Source organism: Dermochelys coriacea, chromosome 2, assembly GCF_009764565.3.
Source record: "Dermochelys coriacea isolate rDerCor1 chromosome 2, rDerCor1.pri.v4, whole genome shotgun sequence".
NCBI lineage: Eukaryota > Metazoa > Chordata > Testudines > Dermochelyidae > Dermochelys > Dermochelys coriacea.
The window spans coordinates 102585927-102609122 of record NC_050069.1 but is presented as its reverse complement, the minus strand read 5'-3'; the positions used below and the strand labels follow the sequence as shown (position 1 = coordinate 102609122).

At 40.6% G+C, this 23196-nt stretch overlaps 2 long non-coding RNA genes across 2 annotated transcripts in view; one reads left to right on the top strand and one right to left on the bottom strand.

Annotated features, from left to right (window-relative positions):
• LOC119850972 overlaps positions 1-23196 on the top strand; it is a 66609-nt gene that overhangs the window by 16815 nt on the left and 26598 nt on the right. The window contains exons 2-3 of the long non-coding RNA XR_005291088.2: positions 1039-1474; positions 1740-1799. This is a non-coding gene — a long non-coding RNA (uncharacterized LOC119850972). The remainder of the gene's footprint in view (positions 1-1038; positions 1475-1739; positions 1800-23196) is intronic.
• LOC122458740 overlaps positions 399-23196 on the bottom strand; it is a 44905-nt gene continuing 22107 nt past the window's right edge. Inside the window, exons 2-4 of the long non-coding RNA XR_006278951.1 lie at positions 21026-21092; positions 20310-20508; positions 399-2124 (exon numbers count right to left, since the gene is read on the bottom strand). This is a non-coding gene — a long non-coding RNA (uncharacterized LOC122458740). The remainder of the gene's footprint in view (positions 2125-20309; positions 20509-21025; positions 21093-23196) is intronic.

Below are 23196 nucleotides of genomic sequence, written 5' to 3'. Positions count from 1 at the left end.
ATCAAAAGATAAATATGAGTCAACAGTGTAACACTCTTGCAAAAAAAAAAAAAACAAAAAAACCCCCATCATTCTGGGATGTATTAGCAGGAGTGTCGTATGCAAGACATGAGAAGTAATTCTTTCGCACGGATATGGCCTCAGCTGGAGTATTCTCTCTGGTTCTGGGCATCACATTTCACCAAGTCCCAGGAAAAGCAGCAGAATTATTAAAGATCTAGAAAATGTGACCTATGAGGGAAGTTTGAAAACACTGGGTTTGTTTAATCTGGAGAAGAGAAGACTGAGCAGGGACATGATGACAGTTTTCCAGTACATAAAAGGTTGTTACAAGAAGGAGGAACTTCTGAGGATAGGACAAGAATCAAGGAGCTTAAATTGCAGCAAGGGAGGTTCAGGATGGACGTTAGGGAAAACTTTCTAACTGTCAGGATTGAATATATTGCCTAGGGAGGTTGTGGAATCTCAGTCATTGGAGATTTTTAAGAGCAAGTTAGACAAACATTTGTGCATCTCCCTCAAACTAATTTGCATGTCTTGTCTTTCTTTCTGCCTTTGGCAATTCATCCCTGTGAATAACACAAAGCTACCTGAAGGTTCCCTAAACTGATTCTTCCATTTATGACCCATTGTTCTGGAATTAGAACATGGGCAAGAGTGGGAAAGTATTATCATCATCAATTTACAATTGAGAAACCGAGGTAGAGAATTTAAGAGACTTGACCAAGGTTACAACAAGAAGTCTGTGGCACAGTTGTGAATAGAACCCAAATATTCTGAGTCCCTAACAGGATCCCTTCACATTCCTCATCAGCATTTTGGAACCAATTAAAAGGAGACCGTCACCAGGTAATCCGTCCCAGTGAATACTGGGATAGGGCTTCAGGAATGCTGGGTGGCTACTCATATAGTGCAACCCGATCAATAAAGCCTAGATTTATGTATCTCAGTATCAAGTCGTAGTGTCTTGATTTAAGGAGCTATTAGCCACCAACAATTTTGCCTTCCTCCTCCTTTTTCTGTGTTTTCCTCCAACAGGGAAAGTTCCATGGGGGTTTCTTGAGCCTGTTCCTATGCTGCTGCCCCTAAAAGGACAGAGGGGAAACAGCAAGAAGGAGATCTGAAGTTCAGGACAGCAGCAGAGACAAGAGGAACTTGTCCTTCGATCTCCTGGAGATAGGAAGGCAGAGTCACTTTTGTGAGGGTGAAGGGCTGCTCTCAGTGTCTTCCTAAGCCCTACTGGTGCAAAATACCACTCAAGCACAATTTATAAACTCTGCAGCACGGAAAAGCAACAGTCATTGCACAGGTCCAAAATGCCACAGGAATATGCAGCATGGGAGTTCTGAAATTTAGCCACCTCCACTTCTAATCCTCCTTGCCTATCACCAGCTGGCCCATACAAACCAAAATGCCTCCTTTCTTGCGCCGCACCTGAGATGCACAGGAGTGTTATTCCTCAGCTAGGATGCAAGTAAATATAATACATTCATTCTAGATTTTCACTTTGTGATTTCACCAAAACTGATGGTTATTGGGTGATTTCATAACCAATTAACTTGGCTGCATAATTCTTTAATTTGCCATAGTAGCAATATTCTGTGCAGCTCTGGCCCTAAAATGGAAGCAGGGTGGTGGTGCAGAGCTTGCCACTTCATTTGGGTCTTACATGCCACATAGTGCACAGGGTTTTGATGATGAGACTATGCTGTTTAAGAGATACTCTTCCTCGCTTACAGGGAATAATGGTGAGTCATGCACATGGACACAGGATCAGAAAACCTTCCATTCTGCAAATGGTAAGTGATGACGACAGTTAAGCAAGAGAGTCCACTGTGACTCTCCTATTCCAAGATGTGTCATTATAAAGCTGATGGAACACCTGCAAAGAAAATACTGTGTTCCAGCTGGTTCGTTAGTTGTCCTCTCTTAGATGAAAGGAACATTCATATACATTTTAAGTTTCACCTTCACATTCTTTTATGTTTTCATCTTCAGAGCGGGCAGGGGGAGGGGTGTTTCTGGGAAATGAGTGTAATGCAGCTATATCTATCTATCCATCCATCTCTGCTTCATCCCTGTGAGAGCCAATAGCAGCTGCGAGACCATGCCCTACAATGGTACCTGTAGGAACAAGAAAAGAACAATTAACTTATTTAAAAGATATGCTTTCATTTGTCTCCCTCCATAAATAATCAGTTTTCCGATACTGAGTACCTCCAGAATTTGCCCACATATTATTACAACCATAAAGCACATATGAGCTAATGTAGACATTACATACAATATACCATGCTTCAAAACAGAGAGGAAGGTCTCTCAATCCTACTCATTAGCACCTACTAAATGTTATATGTGTATTACATAAAAATACATTCAAAGAACATTGAAGTTGCCAAATCAAGCACTCAAAAGTTAGGAAATGCCTTGTGTATACGTGTTATGATTAACGCTACATTTTAGTCATGGGTATTTTTAGTAAAAGTCATGGACAGGTTATGGGCAGTAAACAAAAATTCAGAGCCCGTGACCTGTCCATGACTTGTACTATATAGCCCTGACTAAATCTTGGAGGGGGGGAGGCCAGGGGGCACCGCAGGTGCTTGGGTGCGGGGAGGGCGCATGGCCTGGGACCCCCGCTGGTGCTCGGAGTGGGGGGCTTGGAAGGGCTGGCAGGCTTCCTACCCCACTTCTTGCCTCCGCGGAAGCGGTGACATCCCCCTCCCTCAGCTTCTAGGTGGGGTGCTTTGTGCACTGCCTCTACCCTGAGCGCTGGCTCTGAAGTTCTCATTGGCCAGGAACCATGGCCAATGGGAGCTACGAGAGTGGTGCCTGCAGGCGGAGTTGCCTGCAGTTGCCTGGCCACACCTCCACATAGGAGCTCAGGGATGTTGCCACTTCTGGGGAGCCCCTCTGAGGTAAGGTCCACCCAGAGCTCTCACCTCCTCCCACGCATCAACTCCTGCTGCTGCTGGGGAGGACGGTGCAGTGGCCCAAGACTGTCCTAGCAGCGGCCAGTGCGGCTAGCCTGGGGGCCACCTGAGCTGCTCAGGCAGCCCCCGGCCAGCCACACCGGCTGCTGCAGAAGTCACAGAAGTTCTGGAAAGTCACGGAATCTGTGACTTCCGTGACAAACTCGCAAACTTAATTATGATATCTTATGATAGTTATCTTCAATTACGTGATGGCATGTTATTTTTCTACAGGACCTCAGTTTCATTCAGTACGCAGGCTGGATGGTGCTGACTAAACAGATAGCTATTTCTTTTTATCCTTACTTGCAATATTTACTGCACTCTATCCAAACTCTGCACTGAATATAGTTTTAGTACCATATGCACTTTTCTGTGGTTCTTTCATGATAGTATTCTAGCTCTTTACCAACATTAATGAATTTATCTTCAAAATGCCACTGTGAGGTGAGGTGATATTATTTTCCCTATTTTTCATGGGGGGAACTAAGAAACAGAGATTAAAGCCAAAATTGTCAAATGTATTAACTAATGTTGGGTGCTCAGTTTGAGAAGACCTTAGTCTCATTATCCAGAGTATTTAGCATTTTTATATTGCTTTCTATGTTCAGAGCAGAGCGCCCATTAACCTCAATTGCAGTTGTCAGTGCCAAGCACTCCTGAAAATCAGGCCTTAGGTGTCATACATTCGGTACCCAGAACATGAGGAATACTCAAAGGCAACCTGTGAAAAGTTTGGCTTAAACAAGAACAGACATATTGGGTCAGTCCTAAGGTCCATCTAATCCAGTATCCTGTCTTCTGACAGTGGCCAATGCCAGGTGCTTCAGAGGGCATGAACACAGGTAGTAATCAAGCCATCCATCCCCTGTTGCCCATTCCCAGCTTCTGGCAAACACAGGCTAGGGACACCATCCCTGCCCATCCTGGCTAATAGCCATTGATGGACCTCTCCTCCATGAATTTATCTAATTCTTTTCTGAACCCTGTTGTAGTCTTGGCCTTCACAACATTCACTGGCAAGGAGTTCCACAGACAGACTGTGTGTTGTGTAAATAAATACTTCCTTTCATTTGTTTTAAACCTGCTGCCTATTAATGTCATTTGGTGACCCTTAGTTCTTGTGTTATGAGAAGGTGTAAATAACGTTTCCTTATTTACTTTCTCCACACCATTCACGATTTTATAGACCTCAGTCATATCCCCCCTTAGTCATTTTTTCCAAGCTGAAAAGTCTCAGTCTTATTAAACTCTCCTCATATAGAAGCTGTTCCATACCCCTAATAATTTTTGTTGCCCTTTTCTGAACCTCTTCCAATATATCTTTTTTGAGGTGAGGCGACCAGATCTGCATGCAGTATTCAAGATGTGGGTATACCATGGATCTATATAGATGCAATGTGATATTTTCTGTCTCATTATCTATTCCTTTTCTATGAGCAACTCTGTGGCAGAGACAGGGATAGAATCCAGTTCTGCAGGGCAATATTCAAATGTATTAACCATGAAACCCTCCTTCTCTTCCTGCAGTTTCCTTCCTCATTCACTACACACCTTCCAACTGCTGCAACAAATGAGACAGGTGGTTCTATTGACAGCTTCCTTCACTACACAGCCCTAATTCACTCCCAGAGCATGATCCAGTCTGTAATCACATAATTAAAGACTATCTCATAATGCATAGACACAATGGGGTGAATTAAGGATAGATACAATGTGCTATTCATCTCTTAACTGGATAGTTTTGGGTTATGCAGGTGGCCTTTATTCACAGATGGATTCTGTCCCCTCATTACTCACATTGCTTAGTACCATACCTTATTCAGCAAGTATCCCCATTGACCATGGTAGCAATGATTTTGATAGCAATGGAGTTACTCACTTAGTAGGGCACTAATTAGCATGCATGAGTGACAGAATCTGGCCTTTAGATAGTAACACACCAGTCATCACCCATGTATTGTCTGGAGTTTTCATTGATTAGTATACAGTTAAGCCGTATCATTTTCATCTATCCACCCATGCAGTTATTTGGCCCAGTCATAGTACTTGAGCACCTCATTTCTAGTGAGGTATCTGCTGCATTGGTAAGTTTATTCTTAGACACGCTTAGATAAACATTATGGATGAGATTTTCAAAGCTACCTAATTAATTTGGACACTGAGCTCTCAATAATTTCACTTAGATTGTAAGCTCTTTGGGGCAGGGACCGTCTTTTTGTTCTATGGTTTAAAGCACCTAGTGCAATGGGGTCCTGGTCCAGGACTAGGGTTCCTAGGTGGTAAGGTAATTAATAAATAGTAATAATTAATTATGGGGCTTCAGAGTCCAAATCCCTTAAATGACATTGAAAATCTCAGCATACCAGTGTTAAGAGCAAGGTGCATGAAGCAATATCTTTTATTGAACCAAGATAATTTCCTACCCACCTTGTCAATCTAATATCCTGGGACCACACATGGCTACAGCACCACACACACTGCTGGGGCATTCAGTCTGAAATGACGACTGTTGGGATTGATAGTATAGGAAGAAAATGATAAGATCCAGTGTTAGCTCCCTGGCCTTTTAATACTGGAGACCTATCATCCCTATCTTAAAGCAAAAATGAAAATGACTTGCGAGTTAACACCATGCTAAAAGTCAAGTGGGGAAGCCTGCTAGCACTATGATCAAGTTAGTACTACTAATCTTTCACTCTTGGGTGGAATAAATTCATCAACCAAATTAGTTTTTTATATTTAAAGTCCTACTGGAAAATATTTAACATTAAACATTATACAGCTATTGATAAAAACAGGAAAACAAGGTAAACAACTGACACAAAGCATACACATATATGCCACAAACCCATATTTTCTAAAGGGTTTTTGTGGAAATAATAAAATAACCAGGTGACTAAGGGTTTGGTTATACAGGGTAGTGGTACTGGGAAAGTGATTCACGTTAGAGGGATCTGAATCAGATGGAGTTTCAGAATAAAATTGGTTTGGTTAGTAAAAAGAGTGAATGGTACAAATGCAATCCAAAAACAAACATGTTTTATTTTACTAGTTGCTCTGTATTTGATTGCTTTTGTCTAGAGAGGATGCATTTGATGTCCTAAACTCTGGATCTAAATACCCCTAAACTTTGGGGTACTTAAAATTCAGATCAATATCCAGTTTGGATTCTGTGCCTGGACCCTATCTTTAGATCAACCAAAACAAAATCCAGATCCATCTATCCCTGCAAAACAAAATTTGGATGGGGGCGTTAAAATCCAGATTTGGATCCAAATGTTTCATCTCAGCCCAATCTTTATTTATCACCCATTATATCATGTCACATATCACAAGCATACAGCAGGGTGCTGTAAAACAATGAGACATAACACAATAAAGTTCAACACAACACATCACACACAATAAAGCATGGCAGCTACAGTTAAAAGTGAATGTTCTTTTTCATTAGATCATCACTGCCTATTTGGTTGTGCTATAAATGGTTTTAGAAAAGCAGGACATAACATGCAGGATCACCTAGAAAACCCCACATACCTCCATCCCTGCACTCTGTCTCTTACTTACAGCAAGGGTAATATTATCAGCACCAGGCAACCTAGATGAGAATTATCAATTGGTGACTGAGAAACCTAATGATTTCATCAATAATATTTTACCAGTTACAAAGGTCATTTGGAGAAGTAATGCCACATGAAACATGCCTCTGAAGTGGGTGATGTGTAGGCGCCTGCTAAGGGTCAACGCTTCATTTCTCATTTCTTTAATTGATACTTCTGAATGAGTATTAATTGAGCTGCAATGAGAAGAGTGTGCCATTTGACAATGCAAGTGACAGGATAGAAGTGCCATTTGCAGAGTGTATATAACCACAGCTAACACCCTCAAAGCGTTAATTCCATTTTATGTCTTTCACATTTAATAGCAAATTTGCCATTTAATCTTTAAGACAGAAGTTACTTATTCTCAATCTACCTCTCACTTGCACTGATATAATCTCATGCCACTCAGACCAGCCTGTGGCATGAAGCACATCACACTTTCAAATCAGGTCCATTTTTTCATTAGCTCATATCCTTCCTGAGATGCCCTCCTTTACAGATGGCTGATCAGCAATCAACACTAGTTTGTTTCAATCAGAAAAGCAGCCGTAACTTCTCATTTAAAGACTGTTCCTGGAGAAGCACATTAGTTGAAGGCATAAAGCTGGCAGTGGGGCAACAATGACTGTAACAACTGATATTTTTTTTAAAGAGACATACACCATTAAAGGGGAGGTGGGATTTATTTTTAAATGAAGACTAAGTTCATATTATAGCACATTGTGAAGAACCCCCAAAGAGGAGTACAGATGCCAATACACTTTAAATCGGAAGAGTGACTAGAAAAAGGTACTGGGAGCTAAGGAGAAGGCCTCGGCATATTTCCCATATGCACATGCTGACACTTTCTCCCTCTCTGGACCTTGTCCAGCAATCCAGCATGCTGCCCTTTAATCCTATTTGACTGAGGTTAAGCATTTACACTTTTTGAAAGGCTGGCTTATCCACTCTGGGAGATACTGACTTTTATAGCAGGGGACTTCAAAATGATTTTCTCTTTCTACTGATCTTTCCTATATTTTGCTTGAGTAGTTTAAACACACACACACACACACACACACACACACACACACACACACACACACAGAAACAAAGGCCATATGTCAGGTGCCAGCCAAAGATTTTGGGATACATTTTTAAATGGACCTCAACCCAGCCGCTGATTTTATGGGGTTCCATTCTGCACCTAAGATTAATTCCAGTAACTTTAATTGTGGGCACAAATGATAGAAGTTAGCCTTCCAGGCACTGAGCAGCAGGTGCAACCAAGTAGCTGTGTCATTAAATCATACCATTTGCAGGCACAAAACAAAACTGCAATTAATTGTGGCAACACAACTGCATTGGCAAAATAAGAGGCCTTCTCTCAAAAATCAGGTTTTTAGCTCAGGTGAGAGAAAGCAACTGGTTTTATGTGGCTTTCAAGAAACAATGAAGCAGCTTATCATTGCATTCACTGTGATTTACGTTCCAAGCTCAGTGCATGTGTCTTTACTCAGCTTTTTGCCTTCCATTACTTGGAGTTGCACAGGTTTCATGTCCCTTTTCACATTTCCTTATTCACTTCTTTCAGCTCACATCCCACTCCCCCTTCATTTGTATTTTAGCTCCAGACAATTTTACCTCTTTTGCTTCCTCTCTTTTACTGCATTTTTGCTTCTATTTCTCTTCTTCATCCTCTGTGCCTTCTCTCTCTCTCTCTCTCTCTTTCCTTCTAGTATCCAATTACCTCAACCAGATCACCTCTCCCCTTCCTTTTCCTTCTTCTCCATTCCTTCTGTTCTTCACTTGCATTTCTGCTTTTTTTTCTCCCTATACTCCTTCCCATTTTCTTCTGTCCCCCAAATTGATTCCTTGTACTTTGATGCCTAATTCCTGATTTAAAGGCCTAGCTGCATGCATGAAAGAATGAATATCAGGTCCCTGAGCATGTATCTTTCCCTATCTTTTATGCAAGTGAACATGAAAATTAACTTTTTCAATATAATGTCTGTGAATGCAGTGATGGGTTCGGATACAGAGACCCTTTAGAGGCTGTCACCCGATGAGCTGGAATTACCTCTGAGCCCATTTTCCACTGCCCACTTGGGACTCCAGAACCCTGCCTTGTTGAGCCAGACACGCCAGCCTGCTGCAACAGAGATCCAGGTCTGGTCCATGCCCCCAAAGCTGACTTCAACCAAAAACTGCTCAGCAAGTCACCTATCTCCAGCACCCAGACACCCAGCTCCCAATGAGATCCAAACCCCAAATAAATCCATTTATCCTGTATAAGCTTTATACAGAGTAAACTCATAAAATTGTCCGCCCTCTATAACAAAAAGAGAGATATGCACAGCTGTTTGCTCCCCCAGGTATTAATCGTTTACTCTGGGTTAATTAATAAACAAAAGTGAGTGTATTAAGTATCAAAAGTAGGATTTAAGTGGTTTCAAATAATAACAGACAGAACAAAGGAAGTTACCAAGCACAATAAAACAAAACATGCAAGTCTAAGCCTAATACATTTAAGAAACTGAATATAGATAAATCTCACCCACAGAGATGTTCCAATAAGCGTCTTTCACAGCCTAGACTCAGTCTTAGTCTGGGCCCAATCCTTTCCCCTGGTATAGACCTTGTTAGTTCCAACTCAGGTGGTAACTAGGGGATTTCTCATGACCGGCAGCCCCTTTGTTCTGTTCCACCCCCTTTTATAGCTTTGGCACAAGGTGGGAATCTTTTGTCTCTTTGGGTCCCCACCCCTCCTTCTAAATGGAAAAGCACCAGGTTTAAGATGAATTCCAGTACTAGGTGACATGATCACATGTCACCGTAAGACCTCATTCTCCATTCTTTCAGGGCTGGCCTGCATAGACCCAGGAAGGTTTGTGAGTAAACAGATTTCAGAGTAGCAGCCGTGTTACTCTGTATTCACTAAAAGAAAAGGAGTACTTGTGGCACCTTAGAGACTAACAGAGCCATTCACAACCAATTGTCCTGGTTAATTGGAATCATCAAGATTCCAAGCCACCATCAGTGGCCCTCACTTTGCATAGTTACAAGAGGACTTCAGAGTAATACTTCATATTTCTAGCTTCAGATACAAGAATGAGACATTCATACAAATAGGATGAACACACTCAGTAGATTATAAGCTTTATAATGGTACCTTACAAGAGACCTTTTGCATTAAGCATATTCCAGTTACATTATATTTACACTCATAAGCATATTTCCATAAAACATATGGAGTGCAATGCCACACATGCATGCACCCATGTGTGAGTGGAGAAGGAAAGTGTTGTCTCTTGTCTTACATTGTAAGCTCTGTGAGGTAGGGACTGTCTCTGTGTTGTGTTTATACAGTGCCTAGCACATTGGTTGGGTGCCTAGTCATTGTTTGGGGCCTGTAGGCACTATAGGAATACAAACAAAATTTTTCAATAAAATTATAAGAAAAACATTTGGAAATGCAATGTCTCATCCAGTGCAGGATACTTAATTCCTATGTCTGCAACCATTGAACATCTGTCTTGAAAATCAGGAAAATGTTAAGCTTCTGTTGAATTTGTAGCTAAACCAGATATAAGCTATTTGGAAATATGTACTGAAACTTAATTACTCACACAGTCTAGTACAAAGCTATTCCTCACATTCTGCTTGGTTGTGTCATTTTAAAAGGACAATTGGTGATTACACTCAACAGATTGTTTGTGACAGGAATGGGTTAATTTTCGTAACCTTTTGGGTTCTTGTTCCACTCTCAGGGTTGTCAAAGGATGGATAAATGTGAGGATATTTTCTGGTTTTGTTTCAGTGTCTATCACAAGAGTGGACCAATTTCATACCATTTGCTGCTTTCATTACTGTCTCAAGGTTGTCACAAGAATTGATAAATTTCAGACTGTTTTTCGTGTCCTCATTACAATCTTCAGGTTGTCATGAGAATGAATTGATTTTATGCCATTTTCCGTTCTCATTATAGTCTTTGTCATGAGAATGGCTTCATTTGGGGCCATTTTTGTTCCTGTTACTTACAATCTTTTGTCACAAGAACAGGGATTCTTTGACGAGAATGAGCAGACAGCATCTCAAATATTGAGATTCAGGGACACCTTGTTCTCGTGACAGAGACCATAACAAGGACAGAATATGGTACAGGATGTATCCATTCTTTTGATGATTTTAAGGTTGTGATTTTGTGACCCCGATCATATTGGATGACTTCCCCAGGAGGAGGTGCTCCTTTCACTGCTGCTACTGCCAGTTCAGTCTCTCTGTAGGCAGATTTCTGCAATCTCTATGAAGAAGCATTTGTGTCTGTGTATAAGGAAGACTTTGGCTTCAAAGAGAAGGGAAAAATGTAGTGAACAATTTCAGGCTTTGATTTCTAACAAGTTAGAATGATCCGAGAGGCTCAGATCTTGATAATTCATGTTTAGGATTCTATTCCCTCCATTGAAATCGGAGGGTTTGGGTGCATAATTTTCATCAGTGTCAAGTGGAGTCACTAAAAGAGACTAGGCACACTTATCTAAATTCATAAGTTTCTTCTTTGACAGATTGCGGTAGCTTAAGAGGCAAGTGGTTGAATATAAGGTGCAGGCTGGTGATCTGCATGTGTGTTGTTGGTTTTAAGTTCTGGCAAAGGGAGCTGTGCAACAAGTCTTGTCTGGGAGCTCCGAATGGGGGCTGTGAGATTCTGAGGCCACATGAAGGAGTTAAGGTAAACCAGTGAGGTAAATATATGGAAACAAGTGGCTAAGAATTAGTTATTGGTAAAGGAAGAGACAGAAGTAAGAGATCAAGGATTGTTCAACAACCAGGGGCTAGAAAACACCAAGGTAACTGGGAGTTCTTGAAGGAGATCAAAGAGATGGAGCAGGAAACACAAAGAACATGAAGATTATGTTCCAGAAGCAGTTCAAATAGAAGGATAAGAAAGGGTTAAGATGGAGAGAGATCAAGTTCTGGATAAGGCAAATGAGGAAAACTCTAGATAGAGACTCTGGATGAAAAAAAAGAACAGGTCTTATTGGTGTGAGGCAAAGGGTTGACCAAGTGTACTGAAAGTAAAGCAAGGATAGGAGGATGATATGCTACCTCCCAGAAGGGAGAACCTGTGAAGGCATACAGATAATGAATGATCTCTTAAAAGGAAAGAAGTTGCTCATTGTTATCCACACTGGAACAGACAGCTTGTCTAGAAACAGGACAGAGATGTTTAAGAATTCAGAGCCAAAGTCTCTGCTGTTGTAAATTAGTGCTGCTCCATTGCTTTCAAGGAAGTTTTTATTTACATTCTTTGCACTTTGTTGACTTAAATTGAGTGGCAACATTTTACAGCAGCAGAGAATTTGTCCCTGAATTCAGGACTCTGTGTCCTTCAGAAACTGAAGAAGAGCAATGAATAGGTGATATTTTTGGAGCACCTACTGATATGGAGGTCCATAGGAGAGAAAAGAAAGGAGAGGTGGCTTGGGAAATGGTGTTGAAAGGAAAGATTTCGGTTATAAACGTACGGACTGGAGTTCTGTCGCTTGAAGAGTTTGGGGAACCAACCTCTTAGATGATCAGCTTGGCAAACTAGTTGGGAGAACTTCAGAAAACACCTTTAACAATAAATGCACTTGGACAATGAAACAAAGGAGGAGTTTGAAAGGGATATGCACAAATAGGCTAGGTATAATACAGTGGGAATGATATAGGAAGTAGGCCTACCAAGTACTCGGTGACCCAACTGATATTCCCTTGGCCTACTATCTCTCGGCAAAATCCTCAGTGGTGCTGACCACTGGCAGTCTCAGCATTTTGCCTTATGATTCTATAATCCTTTTTTATTCTTTCTACCATAGCATCTAATCGATATGCCTGTGCCTAATCTCTCAGCTTTCTACCATGCATTCGATAACACCCATCTGCCATTGTCTGATGTATATGGGAATACAAGATTAATCATAAAATTGGTAGCCCTGGCTGCATATATTACATGAACCTTCTACTTTCATGAGATGAAATGACCTCCAAGTGGCTTATTGCTCTTCATTAATTTCTCTGTATAATTGAACATTTTTAGGCATCTCATTTAACAAACTGTTAAGCTCCTTATTGCACAGAAGAGCCATGTGATATGCAAGTATTCTAAAACTCTTCTACTCATTCACAATTCCCTTACTAATATCCTGGGCATTATTAGCAGTTCACAAAGCCAGCACATTTTCTTTGTGATAGTTGTCCCTTTCTAACCTCCTTTGTCCACCTCCTAATGCCGTCTGGTGCTAATAAAGAGTAAAACCATGCTTCCTTTGGCCTGGTTGCTCTGAGCTGCTACCCATACTCCGTCTGCTCCCTGTAAGGGGATGTACTTATATCAATGATAGATAAATCCCAGCTAGAAATACAGGTCTCTGACAACCTAATCACTGAAATCCTGTCAAGTAACCCCTAATTTTGAAGCAAGTGGTTAATTCCCAGCAAATTGATTTATGCACTGTTTGAGGTTTGGCGAGTTGTGTTGTTCATCTGTTATTACCAGGAACTCAGCTCAGCCTATTCATTTAGACCACTGACACAACACAGTGCATCTCCCAAGAAAATTTCCTTTGTCAGCACATCTAGAATTTGCTAATTAAATCAGCAATGACATTATTCACTTTCTGTAGAAAAAGAAACCTCTCTCTCTCTCTCTCTCACACACACACACACACACACACACACACACACACACATACGCACACACACTTAAATTCTGATTTTTGAAATACATTAGATATAAAACTTTTTGAATGACCTTTCCTACCTGGATTATTCAACTTTAATTCCCCTGCTTAACACAATAAGCTAGTAGTTAGCTACCCAATTTGAATTCACTTTAAAGCAACACCATCACTGCCACAATAAACTTTAGAGGGGAAAAAATATTATACTTATAAGCACCTCCGGGTCTCACTTTTTCACTACAGACCCTGAAGTGTAGATTTCATTAAAATGATAGGGTTGGCCAGTAAGTACTTTTATTGTCTGTATTATTGCAGCTGAAGTGAATTCAGAATGCCAGAAGAGACAGGTTGTCCCCCAGACCCTATAATTATGGGTCCATAATATCACAGCATTTCTTTGTACTATTTAAGATGCAGAGAATAAAGTAGATTCAAACTGAATCTTTTTAAGCATCCCATAACTTTTCAAAGAATGCTTATTTCCTCAAAGAGGTTAAACAAAAGAAAGACAAATGTGACAAAAAATATTGAATACTGTTTAATTGGTTTTAAGAAGAATTTGAAAGCCTGTATTTGTCAGCAGAGAAGTGTGCACATATGAAGGGAGGAAGTGTTGTTCATGTTTGGGATAGCAGTATATAGCTTTTTTTTCCCTTAACCATCCCTCTCCAATGATATGATTTCTTCCTAACTCCACCCAGCCATGCTGTTATAGGCTATTCCCCCCAGTGATACAACCCCACATTTCCATGGCTGTGGAAATTTTTCCACCTTTCCTATGCCCTGTGATACAACCCCATGTGGTCTCACTCCACATAGCGAGGGTTTACCACCACCCATTTGCAATTAAAATTTGGACAGTCACACTGTGCACAATAGAGATCTCTCATTACCCCAATGCAATACAAGTAGGCAGCTATAAAACAAGAACTGAATGAGGAAATGGGTGCTAAAAAATAAGGCCTATTTCTTGTATCCCCACATGTAGCAATCCCCAAGCTCTAGCAGAACACAGGGAGTGGGAAAAGCACATTATCACTACCAAAAAATTTTCAAAGTTCTACCTTTTCATTGTGTCACTATGGATTTCCCATAGAAAAGGGAAGTCTGAATTCTACACTTCAACTAACATTCCTTTCGCACATGCTGGCTACTCCTATGCCAGATCTCGTTTCATCACCACTGTCCTCTGGTTTAGAGAGCTAACCAGACCTCCCTTCAGAGATAAGATAGTGCTACTTATATAAATAGAAGTCACTACTGAAGGACCAGAGATGCACCCTGCCATCCCTCTAGCAGAGCTCAGATTAAGACCTTCTTAGTCAATTTCAATAGGCTTGATTCTTTTCATTCCCTTTAATATTGTTTATTGAAACTACTTAGTTCCCTTGTGTAATCAAATACATTTCTGATGCATGTTCTTGGCCCATTGTTAAAAGGTTACAGAATTTCTTGTCTTCATTCTTCATATCTGAAGCAGCAGTGGAGTTTTTCCCACCAACTCATTGCTTACTAATGAACTTTTTTTTAAAAAGCAGCCTGTCATTTCGTTTAATGTTGCAAAATAAGGCAGTCTTTAAGTGGGATCTGATTTTGCTAAGAGGTGTCTAAACTTAAGTGAGATAATGGATGTAACAAAATACCACCAGATATGACAGCTTTGTTCTGCCAATGTAATTTGCTGATTCTGGAAACCAAATGCAGAACAGTCTGTGCCAGTCTCAGAAAAAGAGGCTTGTTTGACAGATATAGACCTGCTTAAATACCAGCATACACTACATTAAATAGCAGACGTCTGCATTCATTTATGGGTTTTAGTCACTTGTCACAACAGGTTTCTTTTAAATACTCATTGTTGCTATCACTGTGATGCCCAAATATGCTTAGTCTCTTTTTAAAGGTGGAAGATGGTATGACTTGATAAAGCTACCAAATTCTTTAAGTTTTAATAGTATTAAAAATAAGAGCTGCCTCTTCCTCAACTCTGGGAATACAGGCTGGTATATAAATAGGATTCTTAAAGGGGTGGCTCTCTCTATGTTAGCACTGACAAAGGGAACTTAAAAGAGTTGAGCATGGTGAAGAATCTTGGGGTTAGACTTCGTGACATCATTTCCAGGGAAAACCACATGTGGCAGAAAAACTGCTGGTGTCCAATTTGTGCCCACTCGGTCCTTTTCCCTTGATGACCGCACACCATCAGTATGCGCCATTGGGATCACAAGGCATGACTATTGTAATTCCCCATTAGTCTTACATGTCAGCTTTTGCAGCTTGTTCGGAATGCAGTAGCACATTTACTCACATCATGGCCAGCCACTTTCCTTCCAATTGGCTGCCTAAAAGGTGGTGGATTCATTCTAAAGTGCCACTGCAGGCTTTTAAAACCCTTAAGAGCACGGACCCAGACAGTCTTTCTGAACCTCATCCTGACATGCACAGCATTCATCTTTTAGGGATGGTACCATTGAGTTTGTCAAGGGCAGAAGATTCGACTTGTACTGCACTGGGCCACAGAGTGTGGAACTGGCCTCCTGTCAGCCCTCAAACCTCTTTCTCCCTCAGAAATTATTTTTATCCACAGGAGGACTTTGTACTTTTAGGTGTAGATAGAGATTTTTAAAATAGGTCTATCTAAGACTATTTCTGAAGTTATTCCTCATAGCTGTGAGACTTGTAGGGGAAGGTAATTGATAAGGACAGGAGTGAGCCCACCTTTCGATACATAGAATAGCTTTCATTTTCAAGTGCACTTGTTTATTTCTACCTGATTTACTTTGCAACCACAGAATACATTGAATGCAAAATAAATAAATAAAAGCAGCTGATCAAAGTCTTCTTGGCAAGTTAACACCACCACTTCCTTCCCCAAATCCACCTACAGACATGTCATGGGGAGTGGATGACTCGCTCACCTTATTCCTTTCATTCACTTATCAGTGGGCATCAAGAAGTGTTTCTTTGGTTTACTGTTGCCACTTAACTGCCCTCTCTCTCACTATGGAGCTGAGAATCCTCCAAATGCACCAGGGAATGTAACAAGGAATCATAACTTTTGCTAGTGCAAACTCTGAGTATCCTGTTTTCTTCCCTATCAAGCTCTAGAGAGGGACACGTCCCCCTGCCCCCGTCTTTGCCTCTAGGGTAATTTCACTTGACATTTTAAGGTTTGTGCAATCTGAACAGCAATAATTCATTTGATGGCAAAAGTTGGGAGACAGTGTGGTCTAGTAGTTAGAGCATGGAAGAGGGAGTCAGGAGACCTGGGTTCACTCTGTCATTGACTAACTGTGTGACCCTGGGCATGTGTCACTTCATCTCTCTTTCCCCATCTTTAAACTGCACACACCAGTGGACTGAACACAAAGGTTTTCTATTGCTAAAATCGCAAGGCCTGAAACCAATGGGATTTGCACACCCATAGCATTAAATGTTTATTTCCATGTTTAGGGACAACTTAAAATGGGAGTCATCATGGTATTGTACACTCTCTTCCAAGAACAGACACTCAAGTCTGCTCTTGATATATATAACTACTGCTTCATGACATGAGTTAGAGACACTTTTCTGATAAATAGAAATCTTTGCCCTTTAGGTAGCTATCCACACATGTTTTAGCTAAATTGCAAATTGCTCATACTGCAGCAAGAAGATTTCTTACTGCAACTCAAACTGGTAAACCTCTCACCTATTCTGCTTTCAGATTTTCTCTGCCTCTAATGCATAAGAGGTAGAGTGTACTTATTACTATTCGAGTCAGCAGTGTGAGCAATACATACTTACAAAATCCCAGTTCCTTCTCAAAAGCTTTTCTAGCAATCATGACCTATAGTCCTGGTGGAAAAAAATCAGATTTGATACGGCTCAGAACATTTGAAATCCAGGTTGCTTATTGTGGCTGGAAGTCTGTGTGTGTGTAAATTGAGGACAAGTGTGTTTTTACATATCAGTTTGGCACTGGCAAAACCTTGCACTTGTGTACACACATTCCTGTGAGATGTCTTAACTGTCTAAATAGTAACAAAAGGTTATTGCACAGCTCAATGAGCCATTTGCAACATACAATCGTAAAGTGCATGTCCAAAGCTGTGATGTTCACAATCATGGCTCAGTTTGTAGGGAATGGATTAAATGCCCTTTAAAAAGATGTCCCTAAAAGATTTTGGAGTGGGACAGGGTTTGATCAGGGAGCAACAGAGGGGAGAAGCTCTGGAATATTTTTTTTTTTTTTTACTTTGGCCAACTCTGATTCACCCTTAAAATTATTGAAGGAAAGTATTAGGTAACTCCTGTCAATTTACAATGGATGGAGAAATCCCAAAGGAGCGTACAAAGGTGACCAACAAGATCTTCTTTACCTACATTTCCCAACTAGCTCCAGGAGCCTGCTGGGAATTCACTACACAAAATCCTAGAAAAATTCATTCAGTCACTGATAGAATGCAAAGCACGGCTTTCTTTGAAGGTCAAAACTCAGAAAAGTTATTTGAAAGTGAATTCATCTGCAGAAAATGGAAAGCCAATGGGAGTGGTTAGAAACCAAATAACGTGATTATGTGTCAGGGGTCAGAGCAGTCTGCTCCCCAAACAGACCTGTAAAGGGGACACAATCGCCAAATTAAATACATTGCAAAGCAGACAATACCAAAACTTTGATGATCCTAGTTCATCACAAAAACAAGAGAATTTATTTCCCTCTATGGGGCAATTAATACACACAAGCCTGAAATAAAGGATATAGAGTGACCATTTAGGTTGAATAGCTATACAAGATCCTTACCAGGAATGCAAACAAAACACTGAAGACCAGATTGATACCCATACTCACACTGAATAGTACTTTACTATATGAATAGTCTCATTGATGTCAATGGAACGACATGATCAGCAAGGTGCTATTCACAATGCATAAAGGTATCAAACTCTGGCTCTCAAGGTGGCAGTACAGTTTTCTTTGTCTGATTACTGGGATCAGAACAGGATCTGTTGGGTCGCTCAGATACCATAAGATATTTAATATAAAGGACAAGGTCTTGTGTTTGCCCCTACTGTCAGCCAAAAACAACTCTGAGCAAGACCATTTTCACTGATAAGGGACATGGAGGCTTCTATCCTGCTCTTCATAGGTGCTGACTCTATGGGTGGTCTGGGGCTGGAGCACCCACAGAAAAAAATATTGAGTGCTCAGCACCCACCAGCCACCCACTTATCAGCTGTTTGGCGGGTCCCACCAATCAGCTCTTCCTTCTCCCCTACCCAGCGCATCCCCCTGCCACTGATCAGCTGTTTGGTAGTGGGTGCGAGGCGCTGGTGGGGTAGGGGGGGAACGGGAAAGGAAGAGGCAGAGTGAGGGTGGGATGTGCTCAGAGGATGGGGTGGGGGTAGGAAAAGGTGGGGTGGGATCAGTAAGAAAACTCCTGGGGAAAGCTGAAAGTTAGCACCTGTGCTCCTCCCATCAATGTCACCATTTAGCTCCATGTGAAATCTGACTACTTAGAGCTGTGCTGAACCCGGTTTTTCAATTATTTGAAGGACTAAACTGAAATTATAAGCTTGGCAAGTGGATAATATTTAAGTTGTGTTCGTTTATAAGTAGATTTCATCACCGACATTGTGATAAGACTTTGGGCCTGATCCCATTCTGGGGAATTAGTTGGGAATACCGTTATTCACTTCAAGCAGAAATTAGACCATTTGTTTCCCATTGCTATTTACCAAGGCAGAAGAAAAATGTTTGAGTCAATTTGTGCTTTCAGATGTGCTTGTGCAACTCCAGCTGAAGACAAAGGGAATTTCATCAGTCATTGAAATGTGCAGGAATCTAAGGGCAGAACTTGGCTCTACATGATTCAAATCCATTAGTTTGAGTTCTTAATATTACTGTTCTTCCTTTATTCACTCTCCAACACCAGCTGTGGATTCTCCTATTGTAAAACTTTATAATTTGATCCCATATCTTTGTACTGAAATATTGGCACCTGCTAAGTTTGAGCTGTCATGGATACTGACATTCAGCATGCTCATGTGTAGAAACATGCAAGGACCTAGTAGTGAGAAGCACCATTTGCAACAAGTGTTTGGGAACAGTACAACAAAGTCAGTCTGTGTGCACATGGCTAGAATGCTAGTTGCAGCATCTCTGTAAATAGTTCCCTTAATAAAGAGCCAGTTTAGTTTTTTCAAGCAGGGAATCCTTTCATGCACCCAGCATGCAATACATAAAATACTCATGTAATTATTCATTGAGACTCTGATTCAGCAAAGCACTTAAGCACATGTTTAACTTTATGCACATGAATAGTCCCACTTAAGTCAATAGGACTCTTCACATACTTTAAGTTACGCATGTACTTAAGTACCTTGCTGAACTGAGATCTAAAGTGTATGCTGAATTGAGACGGGCTCAAAAGTTAGATATTTGCTTAAGTGCTTTGCTGAATTAGAACCTAAAATGTGCTTAGAGAAAACTGGGTTTTGTTAGACTGTTTTCAATGGGAGTTCATCTCAGTAAGACCTGCAGGTTTAAGACTAATAAAGAGTCATTTTAGTGTTTACAGAAAACATAACCTTTCCTGTTAATTAATACACCTAAGTATCCACAGTTCATTTTTGTTTGATGTGTAGTAGTACTAATTATTAGCCATCTCTCAAAGAGTACACTTTTGTTTAGATTCATGCATTTTTTCCTACAAAGCACTTTGAGACATTTTTATGACTGCAAAGCACTGTGTAAATACAAGTTTGCAGTTGTCAACCTTTTTATTTCACAGTTTCAGCGATGAATCCTGCAGAACTAATTAAGTGATAGCCCCTACCATTGCAAGTCCTACACAGCTGCTGCTGCTACTATCCTGCAAGATAATTGATTGCTATGTGAGTTATGTATCCTAAGCTGAAGATGGGGGTGCATAAAGGAAGTGAAGGCCAATTAGTTTGCACTAGTGCCCATGAAGAAGGGGACAATTGCAATTATACTTTGGAAGCCATACTAATCTTTTTTTCCTTAAATATTCAAGCATGCCCATGAATACCTGTGAAGTCTTGGAGTCTTCTTGCTTTTGTGCCTCTGCCTTGTGCTAGGATGGTCTACAGTGTAGCTCCAATTTTCTGATGAGTTTCAAAGACTTTGGAAAAGCAGGCATTGGTTCTACATGGATCATGGAATGTTGTCACAGACTTGTCTTCTAGTCACCTTAACCCCACATCTTCATTACACTTGCCATTAGGACCCTGACAGAAAATGGTAATGGTTAGCCAAGGTTACTTCACAGGAGTGCTAACGCTCTGGTTTGTCACAAACATAAAATGAGGTGACCCCTTACACTAGGGCTCCAATTCAAACACTCTGCTGTTTGTGCCACCTAATGAGGAATAAAACCAATCTGCCTGAAAGGGGCAGACTTTTGGTGACCTTCCTTCAGGAGGCACTCAGAGTGAAGGTCTTTAAACCATTTTGTGAAAGAGGCTCAGAAACATACTTTAAGTTAGGTTTCAGAGTAGCAGCCGTGTTAGTCTGTATTTGCAAAAAGAAAAGGAGTACTTGTGGCACCTTAGAGACTAACAAATTTATTGGAGCATAAGCTTTCGTGAGCTACAGCTCACTCTGTGTCAGAGGCCAAACACAATAGTAAAGATTGCAAAAGAAAAGGGGATTATCCAGAAAATGTTTTACTGCAAACTTAATTAAAGGTTTTGGTTATGTGGCAGAAAGCTTAGTTACCAAACCAGAGGTAAAGATTCTACTTACCATACCAGTTATAGTCCATTATCTCGGAGGTCTTCTCTAGACTTCAGTCTAGCCATGACATTGAGAGCTGGAAGGAAGAATATCACAAGCACTAACTTGCCATCTTTAAAGCTGAAATTCTACCCCTCTTCCACATCACATATTTCCTTTCTCTGGTAAAGTCCTACCAAGTCAGATGGCATTGGCAGCTTCAGCTTCATTTAAAATTATCTGACTTTGGGATCCATCCCTTTAATGGCAGATGAATCTTAATTAGATTCACCAGCACTTTCTTTCTTCCCTAGAAGAAGTCAGCCAAGTTCCATTGAGAACTGCAAGCCTAACAAAAACATGAATGCCTGACACACAGCTGCTTCAGCTGATGAGCGAGAGCATGCAACAGGATGTGCAATCATACCCTAGTTCAACCTCGATCAGCTTTGCCTTGTCATACCCTGTCATATCCTAGATCACCCTAGATCAGCTTTGCCCTGTCATACCCTAGATCACCCTAGATCAGCTTTGCCCTGTCCTCCACATCTCAGATACAAAACTGGGAGGTTGTTTGGTTTTTTTAATATATGCAGTCCTGAAGCTGCAATACAGCCTCTGAGTCACTCTGCTGTGCCAATGCTCCTTCCACCTGACTCCAGTTAAAAAACAAGCACTTAAGCACATGTAGTGCTTTCCTGCATAGATCTGGATATACAGTACTATGCCTGCTTAAGTGCTTTACTGAATCAGGGCCCTATAATGGAAGAAGACCCTTGTCCCTGATCCCCACAAACCCAAAGTAATTCAGACTATGCACAGGATCCAGGGTTTGGCCCATCAACATTAATAATAATGTGAATAATTTTCAGCTAGGTGGGAATTCCAGTTAGCCAGAAGTCAGATGTTCAGGTTAATTTTGTGTTCCATGCACATCCATTCAGACATCTTTTCAAAGGATCCCCAAATTGCTCTCACATGCTGACCAGTGATGTCTAGATTTTTCAAAAGAATCCAGCACATGGATGTTAAGCATTTTGGAAAATCTGGTCCTAAATGACCCAGATCCAGCCATTAGAGCTGGCTTGGCACGGGTTATGAGCCATTTCTATAGCTGGCTGTAATCTTCATTGGCTGAATGAAGCAGATACCCTTTTAGTGAATGAAACATTCTTTTTTTTTTTTATTATAGCAGCTCAGGTGAAAATTGAGGGTGGAGGAAGGCACTAATAATTCAGGTATGATTAAGAAGAGGATATTTACTGGTTTGTAGGCCTTTGGGGGGGAGGTGGAGGACAGCACCATAGCTTCTATATACACCCCTAGGAAAAAGCTCAAGAAATAAGAAAATGCATATAACCATTGTTTGTGTGCATTATGCGTGCTTTAAAAAAATACTCTGAAACTCAGTACAATCAGGAAAAGTCTTTGGACTGCATTTAAGTGAGAAGGATTAGCTTGCATGATGTTGATTTATAAATGGCAACAACCAATCCCTTATATTCTCTACTGCAGTCATCTCTCCTCCACAGTAATTCCCAATGTTCCCTTTTGAAAGCCCTTGATACTCAGTTAGCCCCGAGGTATAATGTTTGATAATATAACTACTGCTTCTGTCACTGAGTTTTGTACAAACGCATTATATGTGGCCCAGAATGGTAAAGATTTATGTATGGGTATGGAAAATAAAAATCAGCATTGATTAAAAGCCCCAGATAGACCATCCAATACCGCCCAAAGAACATCAGTTATTTTGCATTTTGACGTGGCGATTGATAACTCATAAATGCAAGCAGGAATGACAAATGCGGATGGAAACTGGCTTTGACAAAAACGATAACAGTATCAGTCTCGAGGGGCGATGGAGGTATAAGCAGGAGCTGTTTAAAATATTTAATCATTTTATGAAGGCTGCAAGATGTTGTTTGACCCTGAAGGAGTGTGAATGTCACATGGATCAGAAATTGCCAAGTCTTTGAAGTGAAATAAAAAAATGGTGTTATTATAGATCCTTCTTGACATCCTATCATTTTTGTATAGGATTAAAAATATGTATACAAAGCTCTAGATAAAGGACTCCAGCAAAAGATGTCTTGGTTGAAGGGGGGAAAAAATAAAGACATACTGTTGTGAATTTTTACTTCAAAATCCCAAAGCGTCTCTTTTATATTCTTCTCAAAATGTCATGAATAGATCCAGCA